The sequence below is a fragment of the Panthera leo genome, chromosome C1, assembly GCF_018350215.1.
Source record: "Panthera leo isolate Ple1 chromosome C1, P.leo_Ple1_pat1.1, whole genome shotgun sequence".
Classification (NCBI taxonomy): domain Eukaryota; kingdom Metazoa; phylum Chordata; class Mammalia; order Carnivora; family Felidae; genus Panthera; species Panthera leo.
Window position 1 is genome coordinate 149,824,313 of NC_056686.1, and position 16,449 is coordinate 149,840,761.

Genomic DNA, 16,449 nt, shown 5'->3' on the forward strand with positions numbered 1-16,449 from the left:
AACAACCCAAATGTCAACTGGAGAATCGATAAAGAATAATATAGCCATACAACAATGAAAAACCTGGAGAAGAGATAGGCACAGTTATTAGAAATTTGCAAGTCTTCAGAATGTACATAGTAATTTAAACTTTAAGCCTGAATAAAATCATACATAAAGCCCTGTACAGTGAAAAGAGAAATGGGTGGAAAATGACAAGGAAGAGGGACCAAAAAATTCCCTTTTGAAAAAGGCAGAGGAAACAAAGACATATAAACCTTTGTTTTAGGGGTGCCTGGGTGGCTCAGTTGGTTAAGGGTCCGACTTCAGCTCAGGTCATGATCTCATGGGTCATGAGTTCAAGCCCCACGTCAGACTCTGTGATGACAGCTCAGAGCCTGGAGCCTGCTTCAGAATCTGTGTCTCCCTCTCTCTCTGCCCCTCCCTGTTCATTCTCTCTCTCTCTCTCTCTCTCTCTCTCTCTCTCTCTCTCTCTCAAAAATAAATATACATTAGGGGCGCCTGGGTGACTCAGTCAGTTAAGCGTCTGACTTCGGCTCGGGTCATGATCTCACGGTCTGTGAGTTCGAGTCCTGTGTCAGGCTCTGTGGTGACAGCTCAGAGCCTGGAGCCGGCTTTGGATTCTGTGTCTCCTCTCTCTGCCCCTCCCCAATTTGTGTTCTGTCTCTCTATGTCTCTCAAAAAATAAATAAATGTAAAAACAAATTTTAAAAATAATAAATATACATTAAAAATTAAACCTTTGTGTTTTTTAAAAATTTTTTTAAATGTTTATTTATTTTTGACAGAGAGAGAGACAGAGCATGAGCAGGGGAGGGGCAGAGAGAGAGAGAGACACAGAATCCAAGGCAGGCTCCAGGCTCTGAGCTGTCAGCACAGAGCCCCACGCGGGGCTCGAACTCACAGACCTCAAGATCATGACTGGAGCCGAAGTCGGACACTCAACCGACTGAGCCACCCCGGCGCCCCTAAACCTTTGTTTTAATAATCATCTAGTATCAATTTCCTTTTCCCATTATAGATAAAATGCTATTTTCTGTGTCTTTTGTAAGGTGTCTTTCATCAGAAGTCCTTTTGTAATGTGCAAAATTATTTTATAATTAGTCACCATCTTTTTTTCCTTTCAGAATGTATTGGGTTTGGGCCCCTGGGTGGCTCAGTCAGTTTAGGCATCTGACCCTTGATCTTGGCTCAGGTCATGATCTCACAGTTCCTGGGTTTGGGCCCCACATCTGGCTCAGTGCTGATGGTGGGGAATCTGCTTGGAATTCTTCTTTCTTTCCTCTCTGCCACTTATCTGCTTGTGCTCTCTCTATCTCAAAATAAGTAAATAAACTTAAAAAAAAAAAAAAGAACATATTGGGTTTCTAAACTTAAGACACATCAATTTGGAATCATTTTATTCTTTTTATTTTATTTGTTTTGCTAGAATATAGTAAATTAAATTTTAGAGGTTTCTTGAAGACACAGGTTATGCTTTTTACCCAGTAGTAACTTGGATATAGACTCTGGATTCTGATTTATCCCCTTTATGATATCCTTTCTTTGTAGATGTTAAGAAAATTCTTTGTTGAATTATTCACTCAAACAGTCAAAGAGAAATATGGAAATTACTTGAGAAGATTACATTTTATTGACACCAAGGATACTTAGGCCACATCACCAAAAAAAATTATGGCAACATCAGTAGTGCCTTTTAAATTAAATGACAAATTGGAAGTGTTTAACAACATATGGTCGCTTTTCCTTGACATATATGATTAAGAATATATCTTTTTATCAAAATGTAAAATACCATCTGGCAGAAGTAACAATTATTTTATTGGCCTTATACATTAAATTAATTCACTGTACTTTAAAGAGTAAATATTTTCCTATTTTTCCTTTTTCTTGTGCTAGATCTATATTTATTTATAATACTCAAAAGCTGCATAACTTAAAAACTATAATTAGGTATAACAATCAAATTGATTTTAAATTTTGAGCAGAAAACAATGTGTTTCTTAAATTCCTTCCAAACATTTCTTTAAAATTCAAATGGCAACAGCTCTTTTCTGATATTCATAATTGTAAAGCTTGGCTATCTGAAAATTTACTGTTATAATTTCTTATTAGGCACATGGTCAGACTTTGCATATGAAAGGAGTTATATGTATATGTACATAGTGCCCTTTACAAATAGGAAGACATTTTTATAATAAGGATGAGACATTTTGAACAGCTATGTAATAATGCTACTAGCCAGTTATCCATTCATTTAACAAAACTCTCAGGTTCAGAAGATACCAAATGAGCAGGAAACTTTGTCTCTGACACAGTGTACATTACATATTTAATAAAGTGAACTTTGGCAATTTATCATTTTAGGAAACATGTTAAACATTTCACAGTTCTGTTCACTGTAGTGTGTTCTCTAAAGCCACGTTGGGATTAATCCAAACAATGAATGCTTTAAGCATTAGCCTGTAACATTTTTTATCAGATATGTGGCCATTTAAATTCCATAAATTTAATTGTTTATTTTTAAAGAATTGATTATTTCAAGAGGAGCTGTATCTGGATTTAAAATGTTTCAGGGGCGCCTGGGTGGCGCAGTCGGTTAAGCGTCCGACTTCAGCCAGGTCACGATCTCGCGGTCCGTGGGTTCGAGCCCCGCGTCGGGCTCTGGGCTGATGCGTCGGAGCCTGGAGCCTGTTTCCGATTCTGTGTCTCCCTCTCTCTCTGCCCCTCCCCCGTTCATGCTCTGTCTCTCTCTGTCCCAAAAATAAATAAAAAACGTTGAAAAAAAAAAAATTAAAAAAAAAAATAAAATAAAATGTTTCCAATCATTTTGAGTATAGTTAGGGAGCAAAGTACTTTGATAAGTAATACTTCAATATTTAATAACAATTTTGAATACCTATTTTTGATGAGGCCATGTTCTCTACTCTGAAGAAATTTAAAGTTTAGACGGGAAGGCAGACAAGTACAAAAAGAGATTATAGAGTAGGGTTATAGGGTAAGATACATGAGTATCTCTCCAAAACGATGGGGTGGAGTGTGGGGATAGCAGATAGGAGAAAGGACATTTCAGGTAGGAGAAACAATAGGTTTGAATATTCTTGAGGCATAAAACAACATGATTTAACTACAAATACTTGGGTATAACCAAGGAAAGGGATAAAATAACAAATTTGAGGATTTTTTCTTCTTTTATTTATTTTTAATGTTTATTTATTTATTTTGAGAGGGGGAGGAGGTATAGAGAGAGAGGGAGAGAGAGAATCCCAAGCAGGCTTTGTGCTGTCAGCACAGAGCCTGACATGGGGCTCCATTCTCACAAACTGTGAGATCATGATTTGAATCAAAATCAAGAGTTGGATGCTTAGCCAACTGAGCCACCCAGATCCGCCAAGGATTTTTTTCTTCTTCCAAATAAACTTTTGGGCATAAGAGACTCTTAAAAACTGAGAACAAACTGAGGGTTGATGGGGGGTGGGAGGGAGGGGAGGGTGGGTGATGGGTATTGAGGAGGGCACCTTTTGGGATGAGCGCTGGGTGTTGTATGGAAACCAATTTGACAATAAACTTCATATATTGAAAAAAAATAAAAAATAAATAAATAAACTTTTGGTAGTATAAATAATATGCAATCAAATGTACCCATTTTAAGTGTACTGTTTGATGAGTTTTGACAAATCAACACCACAAAAAAGATACATGCATATATATATATATTTTTTTTTTTCCAAGAACCCCAAAAGTTCTTTTACACTCCATGCAATCAATTCTCCCATCTAACTCCACTTCAAAGCCCCAAGATAACCACTGATCTGCTTTCTGTTACTATATATTTGATTTCATTTGTTTAGAGTTTGATTAAAATGATGTTATACAGTATGTACTCTTTTGGTCTCACTTCTTTTCCTCGGCATGATGTTTTTGAAAGTCATCTTTGTTGCTGCACCTATCATTAGTTTCCTTTTTATTGCTGAGTATTATTGCATTATAAGGACATATTACACTTTATCCATTTACCATTTGGGAAACATTTGGATTATTTCCAGTTTAGGACTATTATTAATAAAACTGCTATAAACTGTCACATGGAAGTCTTGGTGTGGATTTATGTTTTTATTTATTTTTTTGGTAAATACATACAGTGGAGTTGCTAGGGCAAATGGTAGTTGTATTTTTAACTTTATATAAAAAAAAATAGCAGGACAATGTCCAAAGTGGTTGTACCATTTTAGTTTCTGTTTGCATAGTATATATGTTTTTCATCTTTTTAGTTTCAATATTTTTTGTGTCTTTGAATCTAGAATGTGTCTCTTGTACTGCAGATAGTTGTATCTTTTTAAAAATACATTCTGCGGGGGCGCCTGAGTGGCTCTGTCAGTTGAGTATCAGACTTAGGCCCAGGTCATGATCTCATGGTTCGTGGACTCGAACCCATGTTGGGCTCTGTGCTGACAGACCAGAGCCTGGAGCCTGCTTCAGATTCTGTGTCTCCCTCTTCCTCTCTGTCCCTCCTCTGCTTATGCTCTGTCTCTCTCAAAAATCAACAAACATTTAAGAAAAAGTAAAACATAATAAAAATACATTCTGCAGATTTCTGCCTTTTAATCAGAATGTTTAATCCGTTTATATTTAATGTAATTACTGTTAATGTAGTATTTACACCTGACATTTTGCTATATATTTTCTTCATGTCATCTGTTTTTTTTTTGTTTTTTTTTTTTGCTGTTGTTCTATTCCTTCATTACTGCTGCCTTTTCTGTTAAATACATAAAATCTAGTGTACCATTTTGATTCCCTTGTCATTTCTTTTATTATATATCATTTAACTATTTTCTTAGTAGTTGCTTTGGGGATTACAATTACTTACTAAGTTATAACCATATAGTTCAGATTAATAGCTACTTTTATTTTTATTTATTTATTTATTTATTTATTTATTTATTTATTTATTTAAAGTTTATTTATTTTGAGAGAGACAGACACAGAGCAAGTGGGGGTGGGGCAGAGAGTGAGGGAGAGAGAGGATCCTAAGCAGGCTCCGTGCTGTCAGTGCAGAGCCTGAGTCAGAGCTCAAACTCAGGAAACCTTGAGATCATTACCTGAGCCAAGACCAAGAATAGGATGCCTAGCCAACTGAGCCACCCCGGTACCCCAATACCAACTTAATTTTAATAGTATACAAAAACTTTATTACTATATAGCTTCCTTCCCTCCCCCCTCCTTTGTGTTATTGTGATACAAATTACATCTTTATACATAATATGCCAACACAGAATTATTATTATTGCTTTATGCAGTTATTTTTTAAGTCATATAGTAAAAACTTAATTACAACAAAAAATATGTTTAAACTGTCTTGTACATTTACTTATGTAGCTGTCTTTTCAAGTGTCCTCTATTTCTTCCTGTGGCTTTGCGTTATTGTCTAGTGTCCTTTCGTTTCAACCTGAAGGACTCCCTTAAATATTTCTTGCAGGGCACATTTCCTAGTAATTAATTATCTCTATCTTTGTTTATATGTATATTTTGGGAATATATTAATTTCTCCATTTCTAAAGAATAGTTTTCCTAGATGTAGAATTCTTGGTTGATATTTTTTTTCTTTCAGCATTTTGAACGTCATCCCACTGCTTTCTGCTTCCACAGCCTTGGTTGTAAAATTTATTGAGGATTATGTGATGAGCGGCTTTTCTCTTGACACTCTCAAGATTTTCTCCTTGGCTTTAGCTCTCAGTAGGTTGATTATAATGTGTCCAGGTGTGGATTTCTTTGAGTTTATCCCATTTGGAATTTATTAATCTTCTTGGATGTATAGATTAATGTTTTTCATCAAATTTAGGAAGTTTTAGACCATTATTTCTTCAAATATTTCTGCCTTTTTCTCTTTTTCTGCTAAGACTCCCATTATACATACGTTGGTATGCCTGATTATATTCTACAGACTTCCATGACTCTATTCATGTTTCTTCATTTTCTTTTCTATTTGTTCCCCAAACTTGATCATCTTAACTAAATCTATATTAGAATTTGCTGATTCTTTTTTCCATCTGCTCAAATCTGCTATTGAGCTCCTGTAATAAAATTTTTACTTCAGTTATTATACTTTTCTACTTGACAATTTTTAAAAAAATAATTCCTGTTTATTGATTTTATCTATTTGGTGAAATATTCTCCTCATACTTTCCTCTAGTTCTTTAGACATGGTTTCTTTTAGCTTTGTGAATGTATGTAATTTTTTTTTTTTTTTTTGAGAGAGAGAGGCTGTGCAAGGAAGAGGCAGAGAGAATCTTTTTTTTTTTTAATGTTTAATTATTTCAGAGACAGAGGGACAGAGCACAAGTGGGGGAGGGGCAGGGAGAGCCAGAGCCAGAATCTGAAACAGGCTGCAGGCTGAGACAGAGAGAATCTTAAACAGGCTCCACATTCAACCTGGAGCACAACACAGGGCTTGATACCATGACCCTGGGATCATGACCTGAACCGAAATCAAGAGTCAGACACTCAATTGACTGAGCCACCCAGGAGCCCCTAAAATATCTTATATAGAGTCTTTATGTAGGAAGTTCAACACATAGGCTTTCTCAGGGATAGTTTCTATTAATTGCTTTTTTCACTGTGTATGGGCCATACATTATTACTTATTTGCATGTATTGTATTGAAAATTTTTTTTTTATTTTGAAAACTGGACATTTCAAATAATATAATGTGAGAACTTTTGAAATCAGACTCTCTCTCCCCAGGGCTTTTGTCTGTTAGAGTAGTTGTTGATTTAGTGACTTTTTTGAATGCATTCCTTAAAGTCTATATTCTTTGTTGTGTGTAACCAGTGAAGTCTTTGCAGTTAGCTTAGTGATCATCTGATGACTGGACAGAGATTTCCTTAAATGTCTTCAACCAATAATTCTCCTAGTCTTTGTTGAGGGGCTTAGTAAATGTGTTGGGGCAGGCCTTCAACACTGAGCCAGGGAGTTTACTCCTCTGTTTTAGTTTTCACTTCTTGCTTTTGTAGAGCCTCAAGGTCAGACAGAAGTGAGAGCTCGGGGCCTTCTCAGGTCTTTCCCAGCATTCACAGGGCCCTAGATAGGCACATGCCCCTAAGCATGCATATTACCTCTAGATTCCCAGGAATGACTCAGAGTTTTTCATAGACCCTATGGACATCTCATTCCTTAGCTAAATACTTTAGTATGGCTGGAAGCAAGAGTGTTCTAAACAAAGTTGAGAGATTTTTGACCTTTGTATTGATTGTTGGGGGAGTCACTGGTGAAATTTTAAGCAAAGGGGCATGACTGTACTTATGTAGCTGAAAAAAAATCTTTGTTAATTAAATGGAGAATGCATTGAAGGGGGACAAACTGAAGGCAGGGAGATTAAAATTATTGCTGCATTCTAGGAAAAAAGTAATGAAGGTTTGAGTTAAGGTTGAAGCAGAGGGAATGGTAAAAGGTGAGTGGTGATCGGAAAAGGTCTTTTATAGATTTAAATCCTTCATGATTTCTAGGGTTATTAGTTGGGAGGCCAGTGGGAATAGGTGAATAAGAGGGAAATGTCAACTCGTAGGTCTGATTAGGGAAACCAGTTGAAGGATAGGCTCATTCACCAAAAAAAAGCAAATAGAAGAGGAACAGGTTTGGGGGTAAACATAAAGATTTTGATCCAAATATAGTATTACCTATGGTTAAAATAACCCATGTTTTTTTTTTTTTTGTTTTTTTTTTAGATAGAAATGGACTATCTTTAAGAGGGAAATTCAGTATAATTATGCCTACTCAAGTAGCTTTGGATTCAGATGCTGTAATCCCTCCTTTCCCTCTATCCAGGGGATTCATCATTTTTGATTTAGAAATGCTTTAAAGATGCTCATTATTTGGAATATATTTGATAAAGTGAGAGGGACTGGGTGAACATGTTGCCCTAAACAGAGCCTGTTGCGAAGTATGATATAAATTCGTCAGTAATCAGTCATTTCTTGGGTGGTTTTGCTATCTGAAAACCTAGCACAGAGCAGATAATGGGTGAAACGTTATTGATACTAATTCTATGGAGAAACGTCAGTAAGTGTTTTTTTTTTTTTTTTGAGCCCTGTAAATTGGGCTTAAAATAGGTGGATTTAACATTTGGGAAACGTTGGTTTTCCTTGAAATCCAATCCCTGGAAAGCGGCGAAAACAAGGAGGCGGGTAGACTGCAGTGTGGAAAAGAACCCCTGACCGATTTCCCCTCTCTTTACACCCCTCCCTTTTCTGCTTCTCAGATGACCGAGTTCAAACGAACCTTTCAGTTCTTGAGTAGGACCGTGGTGAACACCCAAACGAAAGGGGTTCTGGTTTCTGCAACCCTGTAGTTACATTTCCTAGCCCGTCACCTCCTGGGCCCGGTAGGCGGGCGTCCCAGAGCTCGACCGCGGCCTGGACGCGAAGAGGAGGGGAGAAAAAGGTGGGGGGGGAGAAAAAGGTGGGGGGGGAGAAAAGGGTGAATGTCTGAGGGGCGGGAGCGGCGCGGGCGCTAACTTCCGTCCCGCCCTCCCAGCCTCGCCTGGAGAAGCGGGGTTGCCCGCGCCGTCCGGGTGGCGCAGGCCTCCGGGACGCCCGCCGAACTCCCGAGCCGTCTCCAATTGGCCGTCGGGGGAACGGAAGCCGAAGCAGAGGAGTGAACCCGGAAGTGCTTCGCCGCGGAGGCCCGGGCGACTCTTTTGAATGGAATCGGGCTGATTCATCGCCGGTTCGCGGAGCCAGAGCCCGGCGGAGTCTGAGTCGCCGCTGCAGCTGCTGCCGTCTTCGCCGCCTCCGCGTCACCGCAGGTGGGAGACGAGAATCCAGACCGCGGCCTCCCGTCCCCGCCCGCTTTTAGGTAAGACGGGGAAGGCAGGGCCCCGGAGGTCCGCGGAGGCAGCCGAGCTAGGCCGCCGCCGGCCCCGCGCCTTCCTGAGTCACGTTGCCCAGCCGGGTTGCCGCTGGAGGCCTGGGCCCTGACGGAGGAGTCCAGGCTCCTTCGTACTCCTCGCCGGTTATTCGGGCCTCTCTGGATGTAGTCTCCTTCTTCCAGGAGTTTCTGCTTCGCTGAATTCATCACATTTGGGGGACCCTCTTCTCCCGACACCAGGAGAATCCTTGTGTATGGCCTCTGTGTGTGTGTGTGTGCTCTATTGATAGTTACTCCGGTGTTGAAAAACTTCAAAGAAGGTAGAGGAAACAAGGGAGAGAGAATTAAATTAACTTTTTCAGTGAAGGCATGCTTGCTTTATCACTTGTGCTACCCATGGGCCTTGACCCCTTTTTTTCTTAGTGTTAAGATTTCAGCTCCCTTCAAAAACCGGACAAAAACCCCAGAGATGCACTGGTGTTTAGCCTTGAAACTTTCCAAAGCAAAGTGTGGTTCTTCGGCTATGCTTTTTAGCTTACTTTCAATTTGTCCTAATTGAGTAGTTGTTGGTGAATAGGTAGCATTTCCTGTTTTCGGTAAAGTAGAAATCTGCTCTGTGTTACCTCTTGGAACTTTTCCTTGGGACGTACTTTTGTGTCTGTCAAGAGAAGAAAAAAATGTAAACTTTTCGGAAGAGTTGGAATGTAAATTTGGTGACCGAATGAAAAAGTCTTGAAATAAAAAATGGTAACTTAAAAGTTGATAAAGATTCATGGGAAAGGCAGGGAAGAAGCCTTAAAAATTAGCATAGAAATGCAGTTCTAAGGTGTAAGTTTTTTTTTTTTTTATTGCTACAAAAATATGTTTTTTATTACTAAGTTAATGTTTATGAGTAAAGGAATAAGTCAGTCACTATAATGTTGAAATAACAAAAAAGAACTGAATACAATGTTAGTGGAGATAATTAACACAATGGTGGCTTTCTTGTTTTGTCCAGTAAGGCTAGCAACTGGCTCATTTAAAGTTTATATGTTTTAAACAAATTTAACAGAAGTGGGACACTAACTACAGTTAAGTTGTGTTCAGTGAAGTGATATTTAGTGAAAACCCTGGATATTGTCAGAAAACAGTTTTGAAGTCATCTTTCAATGAAGCCTCACCTGTTGACTTTGGGAGAAATTGTTTTTTCTCCTCAGGGTTGCTTGGTAAATAATATTTTGCTGTTTTAATGTAAAGCTTACTTTTGCGTTTATTTTTATGCTTGTGATGTAAACCTTGTTTTTAGTATGTAGGTTTACAACCTATGTTTGATTATCAGTAACAAGAGATTGTGCTTTTGTTTTCCATTATACAGCAGTGTTCATTTCATAATTCAGTGTCCACTTCTGAAAGTCTGACCTGAAAATTCACATGATTTATTACTAATGATCTTGTCATATACCCAGTTTGTTGCACTCCTTTGACATTCATATCCTGCTTTGTGATATTTTGGTGTCCCCATCTGTAAAATGAGAATTGGATTAAATAATCGCTTCTGGCTCTAAGATGATCATAACAATAGCAGTAATTATTGAGTACTTTATAAATGTTCCAGGCGCTATAAGAGGTGCTTTGTATTTTTTCTTACACTGATTTCCAAGAGGTAGATTATTATCCCATTTTATGGATGAAGTCTAGAGACGAGAAGAAGGTAACTTTTTACAGATCGTACCGAGAGTAGGTCATAAAGCCCAGATTCAAATTGAGGTATGATAGCCTTCAGAGCCTTTCTGGCTCTACCCTGCCGCCTTTCACTATATGTATTTTTTTATGGGTTTATATCATTCCTCCCAGATAGAGTATAGATTCTTTGAGTGAAAGTTACTGAGTTTCTTAGTGGCTCTATTTCTGTATCACCTTATGCACAAAGTAGTACAGGTTTTCCCTGCTATCTGAAAGTTAGCTTTACCCCACTTCACTTTTACAGAAGACCTGCATTATACCCATTATTGCTAACAGATAGAAATCTGAAGAGGATTTTCGCTTTTACTAAATGGTAACTGTTTTCTTCGATTTATACCATTTCCACTTAGGAAGGTTTTCATAGGAACATTCTGCTTTTGGATAAGAGGGGGAAACTTGTATTTAATGAATGTTTAATTGAAAGTTGTAATTAGGAGACAGCACAAGAAAAGATATTTGTAACAGTTCCATCTTTACTGTTCTAAAATGGAAAAATCTTGCTTTCAAAATCCTATTTATATAATTAAAAGTTTAATATCGACTCTGTTTCTTCCACTGAAGAAAGCCTTTAAGAAAGTCAAAAACGTTTCCAATTACTTTCCACAAATCAGAGTAGAGGAATTAGAAATACAGTGAGATCACAAATATGGAGTAAAGGATTTAGCATCAGTCTGAAAAGTAATGTAACTGTAGCATGGATTGGGGAGTAAAAAATGAAAATTGAACTAAGAAACAATGATAAACTCGAACAACTAAGGCCTTCATGATTTGTTGAATTTTATGAATTACTAGGAAAACGGTGTCCCTTGTCCCTTGTGAAAAGATTGAAGAGTTAAAAAATTGCCACATTCCAAATCCAGATTAAGATAGTTTTGAAGGATCTGTTTTTAGAGTTATTCATAGTTCCATACATTTCCTATAAGTATTTGAGAATTGATTTATTTTAATTCCATCAGGAACACAATCTAACTGTATCAGGTTCTAACCAGATACTAACTTAGAGAGATGAAGAAGTAGAAAATCATCACCTTTTAAAAAAAAATTAAAATTTTTTTAAAATGTTTATTTATTTTTGAGAGCGAGAGAGATAGAACATGAGCAGGGGGCGGGGGCAGAGAGAGAGGGAGACACAGAATCTGAAGCATTCGCCAGGCTCTGAGCTGTCAGCTCAGAGCCCCATGTGGGGCTTGAACCCACTAACTGAGATCATGACCTGAGCCAAAGTCGTATGCCCAACCGACTGAGCCACCTAGGTGCCCCGAAAATCATCCACTTTTGATGTACAACCTTTTGAAAGTACTGATACTTATTTTGTATTGTTACCAATTTGGATTGTAAACATTATATATGACATATTAGTTACAGCTAAACGCTTTGTTCATATTATCTGATAATGTTTTAAGTAAAGTTAATCATATCGTGAATGAGCTCTTGGGTCCTCTGCTTTTTGGTAGGTGTAAAAACTTGGTTTAGATCCATAGAAGTTTTCTATGGCCGGCCTGCCTTCCCTCCCTTCCTTCCTTCCTTCCTTCCTTCCTTCCTTCCTTCCTTCCTTCCTTCCTTCCTTCCTTATTTTTGAGAGAGAGAGAGGGATGGGCAGAGAGAGGGAGACACAATCTGAAGCAGGCTCCAGGCTCTGAGCTATCAGCACAGAAGTCCGACGCTTAACTAAGCCATCCAGGCGCCCCTGTATGGCTTTTATTTTGAAGAATTGGAAGTATTGTCTTTTATGTTATAGTTTAACACTTTAATTTTATAAACCCTTTTGCTAAAATCTGCAAAATTCAAGTCCCTCTTCTCCAGTGTAATTCATTTAGTACTGTGAAATGTACCTATTGTTTTGAAATTCAGTAAGTGGCAAAGCATGTGGGAAGAAAAATCTTTGGTGTATGAACTGTAGCCATACTAAGGAAAGTGGTGCTGAGGAGAGCTGCTAGCACTCCTTGTTTACTCACTATATGTCAAGCATTATGTTAAGTGTTGTTTATGTCCATTGTGTTCTTTAATCCAAACAACTGTATAAGGTGGATGCTGTCCTTATTCCCATTTTGCAGATAAGGAAACAGTCTCAGGGAGGTAACTGACCCCAGGACACAGAGCTAGTAAGTATTAGAGACAAGATTTGAGTCCTGGCACTTGTAACACAGAGTCATAGCTCTTAACCCTCATATATATAAAGTATGCATAACATAAAATTTATCATTTTAATCATTTTTAGATGTATAGTGGCTTTAAGTACATTTACGTTGTGCAGCTGTCACCACCATCCATTTCTGGAACTTTTCCATTTCCCAATTGCAGTACTTTTGAAAACATTGATAGCTCATAATTTTATTGAAGAGAGGATGGCTATCATCTCTGCTCACAAAATGTTTTTTGCTTTTAGATTTATAAACACCAATAGAGTTAGTCCAATGATTTTTTTCATTCTACATTATCTGTTTACTTTTGTTCATCTTTGTGGACACTTCAGCATTTGTCCACATATGAGCTTCATCAACATCATTGTACATCTCTTAGCAAAACAGGTTCTTGTTGTAAAATAGTGTGTAATGAAGTCCTTCTTGTTGAATTCCCAACCAGATGAGAAAGTTTTTCTTTTTTAGTCTTAGAAATATTGTTCACTCATTGATCCACTTAAAAAAATTTTTTTTAATGTTTGTTTATTTTTGAGAGAGAGAGTGAACAGGGGAGGGGCAGAGACAGAGGGCAAGAGAGAATCCCAAGCTGGCTCAGCACTATCAGCACAGAGCCTGATGCGGGGCTGGAACTTAGCAACCGTGAGATCATGACCTGAGCCAAAATCATTCACAGTGTTGTGTAACTACCCCATCACTATCTAGTTCCAAAATGATTCCATCATTCTGAAGTAAAATCTCTTACCCCTTAAGCAGTTTCTCCATTTTACACCTTTCCTGCAACCTCTGGCAATCACTAATCTGCATTCCTTTTCTATGGATTCATATATTTGGGATATTTAATATAAATGAAATCATACAGTTTGTGACCTTTGTGCATGGCTTCTTTTATATAGCATAATGTTTTGAGGTTCATTCATAATATAACGTGATGGTACTACATTCCTTTTTATAGCTTAATAATATTCCATATATTCCATCATGTGAATTTGTTTATCCTTCCATCTTTTGATGGACATTTGGGTTGGTTCCATTGTTGGGCTGTTGTGAATAGTGATGCTGTAAATCTGCATGTACAAGAGTTTGTTTTGAAGACCTATTTTCAGTTCTTTTGGATATATACCTAGGAGTGGAATTGCTGGGTCATATGATCATTCTTTGTTGAACTTTTGAAGAGTTCCCAAACTGTTTCCAGCGATGATTGGTTCTTAAGTTCGAGAAGATCTTAAGATCTTAAGAAGTTCTTAAGATCGAGAAGATCTAGGGTATTGTCATTTGAAGATGTATAGCCTGAGATTTTGTTTATATCAGTGGTTCTGAACTGGGAGTGATTTTTGCCCTTCCAGCAGACATTTGGCAATGTCTGGGGACATTTTTGATTATCACGACTTGGTACGTATTAACGGTACCTAATGGGTAGAGGCCAGGGATGCTGCAAAACATCCTGTAATGCACAAGACAGCCCCCTGTAACAAGAAATTTGGTTCTAAATGTCAGTGCTGAAGAAACCCTGGCTTATAACACCAATTTTATTGTTATTGTTAGAGACTAGAGTGTTACCTGTTTTTTACATTCACCTTGTGATTCTCTAATAATTGCGAAACTTTTTTTCTCTGTCAGTTTTCTCTTGGACATTATGAGTATAATATGCAAAGTTCTGAATTCTTAGCTGTGCTCAAATGAAAGCTAAAAGACTACAAAGGTGATGTCTCTTGTCCTTTATGTGTTTTTGAAAAGTGGTAAATGCTTTGGACAGCACAATAAGAAGTGAAGGATTAAGCAATAGCAATAATGTATTTCACTATTGCATCATTTTGGATAATTCTTATTCTTCCATTTTCTTGGTGTTTTTTTTAGTCTTTTTGGTGTAGTTGGGAATAATTGACTAAGAAATGACAAATTCCTATGATAATGAAATAGCAAACTTTGAAACATAGGAAAAATAACATTACTAAGATTCCATAGTACATCATAGGTTTGTATGTAATGTGCAGTGGACCTATATAGTAATTGCACAATAGAATGTTCTATTTAAAAATATGAGTAAGTTTTCTCTGGTCTTTGAAACACCTCTAGAAAGACTAAAAGTCATAAAATGTCAATCCTTACATATAACTAAAACTGCTCAAAAAAGAAACTTAGGAACAAAATTTGGATGTGGGGTCAATCCTTTGCTCTGTAGCTCTCTGGGATGCTATTTCTTCCATATTCTTCTGAAGTTGGTGATTAAAAATCAATTTTGAGTTCTATTTCAATTTTAGGAATTTTGCTTCGTTTAAAGCTCTTGGCATATTTTCCTCCATTGTTCTCAAAGTAATCATATCTTATCTTATTTACTTTTCTAGGAGGGAGAGAGAAAAAAAGTACTTGGGAAAAGTTATACCTGTCAGTATTAGCAGGAGCTTAAGAAGAAATTTGTCAAACAACGAATTGAAGCTTAACACCACAAGAGTTGTAGTTACTGACCAGGTGAGAATTAAGAATGTATATAATTTTTGCCTACTGTTTTTAGGATATGATATATGAAAATGTATCTTTTAAAAAAAACAGAAAATGTATCCTTTTTTTTAACATACATCAAATTATAAATAAGTGATAGATGACCAGATTTAAAGCTCATGAAAGTCATTTAGATAACTAGCATTTTTGTTCTTATTTGCTTTCTATAAACTCTTTTAAAAAGTAGTGTGATTTAGGGTGCCTGGGTGACTCCGACTCTAGGTTTCGTCTGGGGTCATGATCTCACAGTTCATGAGTTTGAGCCCCACGTCAGGCTCTATGCTGACCGCGCAGAGCCTGCTTGGGATTTCTCTCTGCCCCTCCCTGGCTTGCTTTCTCTCACTCTCTATCTCAAAAGATAAGTACATAAACATTAAAATTTTTTTAAAAAGTAGTGTGATTTAGAACCTTTATCAATGTATTTCATTTCCAAATGTTAATATTTTTATTAAACCTCATTATGTTATCTAAACTGTTTTAGTTTGTTAAATATTTTTTCCTGTTTGCTGAGACATCTAATTTTGCTAGAAACACAAATTTGACCTGCCAGATTTTCTTTCCCTCTGCTCCCCACATCGCTCATGTATATTCACAGCATCTGGAGTCTGTGTAAAGTCATCAGAAACAACACAGGGGAAATAGATAAACTGAACACAGCTGGGAATCGACTTTGGCCTGGAATGTATATAATGTCTAAAGTATACTGTATGTTATTAGTTTTCTTACCATTTCTTCTTTAAGTTTATAAGCTAGAAATGATACAAAAGAATTTTTTCCTTTGGTAATATATTCTAGAGAAATGTCTTTAATATTTTAAAATATTCAGGTTCCCCCCATCCCCCGTTTATAGACTTTAAAAAGTGCCATGTATTGAATGCTATATTTGAGTTGAGGAATTTTAATGAGAATTTGATGGAGATTTTGTTTGTAAATGTTGCTATTAGGAGGATGTGTTAACGTTGTAAAGAAGAAATTTTATCTGGACTATCAAGTTTTCTTGTGTGCCTTTCTTTTTTTAAAGTGAATTTATCCATTGTGAATCTCACAGACTTGTTGATATAAAGTTGTTTATAAATTGTTTATATAAAATTCAAAAACAACTAGTTTATGCCATTAGAAGTTGGAATTCTGTCTTTGCGTGGTGGTAGGGACTGGAAAAAGGGGCATGACAGGTGTTTTTAGGTGCTGATAATGTTGTTTCTTTATCTAGGTGGTGATTATGGGAGAG

General features: G+C 37.1%; 1 protein-coding gene across 3 annotated transcripts in view; it reads left to right on the plus strand.

Moving 5' to 3' along the window:
* The first annotated feature begins 8,597 nt into the window (after positions 1-8,597).
* Positions 8,598-16,449, plus strand: part of PSMD14 (proteasome 26S subunit, non-ATPase 14) — a 98,626-nt gene continuing 90,774 nt past the window's right edge. Inside the window, exons 1-2 of one of the 3 annotated variants that reach the window (XM_042948959.1) lie at positions 8,598-8,850; positions 15,068-15,191. The gene's annotated coding sequence lies outside the window, so the exon portion shown is untranslated. Of the gene's footprint in view, positions 8,851-12,638; positions 12,687-15,067; positions 15,192-16,449 lie in introns of those variants that run through there. The other 2 variants (XM_042948961.1, XM_042948960.1) reach the window with 2 other exon arrangements.